This window comes from Bemisia tabaci, chromosome 7, assembly GCF_918797505.1.
Source record: "Bemisia tabaci chromosome 7, PGI_BMITA_v3".
Taxonomy (NCBI): domain Eukaryota; kingdom Metazoa; phylum Arthropoda; class Insecta; order Hemiptera; family Aleyrodidae; genus Bemisia; species Bemisia tabaci.
In genome coordinates this window covers 31,907,255-31,910,486 of record NC_092799.1, presented here as the reverse complement: position 1 = coordinate 31,910,486, position 3,232 = coordinate 31,907,255, and positions in this window count along the sequence as shown.

The following is a 3,232-nucleotide window of genomic DNA, read 5'->3' as shown; positions in this document are numbered from 1 at the left end:
CGTTGCACGATTTAGCACTAAACAAGCGGGAAAGTTCTAATACTGTCGTATTAGAAAAGCGCTCAGGTGTTAGTAAATGTATTTAGTGAAGAAAGGAAGTATAAACTCCGTCGACTTGGCTGGGAAATGGAAATAAAACATCAGCTGATAGCAAACAAAGGTTACTAAGGAAACCGTAAACGCGTTTTTTCGTTTCCCGAAAATGATAGTCACCGTTGAGCTCATCGGGCGCGTTTTTTTTAGGCTTCATTTAAGTTCAACGATCAATTTCGATAAGAATTACTCTACCGCTAAGAAATTTTCTTATAGACAAACGATCGAAACTACTATCAAAACTACAAATCTATGTTTTAACTTTCGTAAACATATGAAACCTACAATTTCCTCCCTGAAATTGCAAAATTTCGGTTATATTGCTCTTAAAAGAAAAAGAAATATTGACAAAAATTTGTAACATCATACCACAGAAAAATAGTTCAATTTTGATAAAACCAAAAAATTTTTCAATACGAATACCTAAGTAACACTACTTCATAGAGGGTATATTTTATACTTTTGCAGACAGTAGGATAAAATTTTCCCAACTCAGAACGCTTCTAAGTTTAATACCAACGAAGATATCACCCACCCCTGAAAATGCACATCATCCACCACATTTTTGCACATTATGGATCTTCTTACTTTTGTTTTGACAATGATACAGAGGTAACTAACACAAATTTAGTTTTTCATTCATTGATGGGTTTATATCATAATTCACAGCATGCATTTACGTAGTTGATAACATGATCAATGATCGACCGTTTTTATCAGGGGCTATAATCTCCACCCAAGACGTAACACTGTCAAGTATTGAGTCAGTGTAAAATAGACAATTTTTCAACCAAAATAGCAACACTGAAAGTAAGACTGAAGAGTTTTCTCGTAAATGTCAATGTTAATCGTTTAATGGTTTTAAAAACAAATACTATGTTGCCAAACACTCTAAAATTCTCTTCACAAATCAAAAAACCGCAACATACCCCAATTTGTGTCTCATTGTTAGCCTTAAATCGGCAAGTGTGGGATGCAAGATGGTTAGGTAACGCCAACCACTATTTTCGGTTCGTTTATGAATGCATCTATCTGCAAAGAGAAAGGAATGGCACTTACGCTGTTTCTAAAATGGGCTAGAAATAGTAGCTCCCCATCAGAAAAGGTCCAGTGAAGAGTTACTATTCCTAAATCATCCATGAATGTACCTATAGGTACTATATTTGCATCGGCGTACCGCTGACACACACTTTCTTGCTACAAAAATTTTGCTCATACATTGAATCAAAAATAGCAGTTCATTGCAAAATGCAGTCCAATTGGACTACATTTTGCAATTTGGAACTATAAATTCTAGTCCGGTTTAAAAAGAACGTATCTGCCATGCATTAGTTTCCCTATGCACATAAGTGTTTTTCCAGAAGAGCCAGAATTTATAGTTCCAAATTGCAAAATGGAGTCCAATTGATGGGTTTGGAGGGCGAGGCGCACAAGCGCACTTTTTGAAAAAAATTGAGTCATTAATGATCTCAAGTAAAACTATAGTCTTAAAGCACATTCCGTGAAAAATTCGCTCCCGAATTCTAAGCATCAAAAAGTAGGTTTGAACTTTCTTTCCGCCATGAGGTTCCATGCAATACCGAAACTATTCTCGAAATAGCAAAGACTGCACTTATGCGCCTTGTCCTCAAGCCCCTTAATAGTTCCTCCATCTTGCAGCGCGTGAAGTAATGGCAAGTTTCACTGTACCATATTCTCGCGTTCAATATCCCGTCAATTGAACCAATTTGACGATAAGGAACTACGATTTTTAGCTCATTTTAGAAGCAGCGCACATGTCTTTAGGTTCCCCACAGATATGGATGATTTTAAAAGTAAGTCAGAAATAGTAGTTCCGCACTACAAAGTGAAGACTGGTTTAATCCAGTATAATTCCGCTGAAAGTTCGGGTTTAAATTAGCTTTGGACGGCTCTAGGTCAGCAATCGAAATGCGTTAATCGGCGAAACTCAAAGGCTCGATTCCGGAGCCAAATTGATTCGGCGTGACCCGACCGCGAGGCAGGGGATTAAGCAATGATTAGCTGTTGTAAATGACCGGAAGAAGCTGACAAAAGGAGACAAATGGCGACATCAAAGTGTGAATCCATTTTCATAAATTACGAACCGTTGCTCTGCTTCTCACTGTTGCGATTGTGTCGGTCACGCGGTCGTTTTGTAATTTAGAAAGCGCTCTGAAAGTTACGCGAAAAAAATGCCAACTCATGTACAGCAAAACGCCAAAAATACGAGAGGTACCTACTCAATTGGACGTATTTATGCTAGAATGATCTGTCACAGTGGGTTTTAACTAAATCTAATTAAGAAAATGAAAGTCCCCATATCTGAAAGCGGAAAAGTGCAGCGAAACACCTCAGGAAAACATCCCCGCTGAAAAGAAAATCATTCGTTGGGCCGTTTTTTTTTTTTTGCCCCCCCCAAGCCAAAATGGCGGCCGATATGCGCCGCCGCGGGGTGCAAATGTTACAACTCCCTCACAATGTCAAGTGACACATCGATTCCTATGTAATTTTGGTCGTAGAATCCGAATATGAGGTCAGAAATCCCTCACGACCAAAAGGGATCGCGCAAATTCAAGATGGCGGCCAAAAATAGGCCCCGGAGTAAAAATTCTCAATTCCAGCTTTTGGTGACGAGTGAGATGTCTTTTTTTATGTTTTTTGGGTCATAGGATCCAAATTTGAGGTCAAAAATTCCCTTCTGGCCGACAGGGATCCCTCAAATCCAAAATGGCTTCCATTTTGGGGCTGACATATTATTTCCGAAAGACGCGTATAGTCGAGTGAGGTGTCTTTTTACATGTTTTTTGGACCACATGATCAGAAACTGGGATCCAAACTGTGTCCCTGTGGGCCGGAAGGTAAGATTTGTCCCTTAGCACCTTGATTGTATCGTTTTTATCAACTATTTTGATAAAAACTCAGAATTTCACTGTTTTTACTGTTTCACTGTTTCAGTGTTCAAAGAAGATTATTTTTGTTTTGTTCATATTTCTCTTGCGCTAGTTTTTTTGTGAAGCAGGGGACTATAGCCCCTTGTTAAGCAAAAAGGTCAAACATTATTTGTAAAAATAGAGCATTCTTGGTGGGGTTGGCGCCGTTCTAACAGTGAAATTCTGAGTTTTTATTAAAATAGTTGATA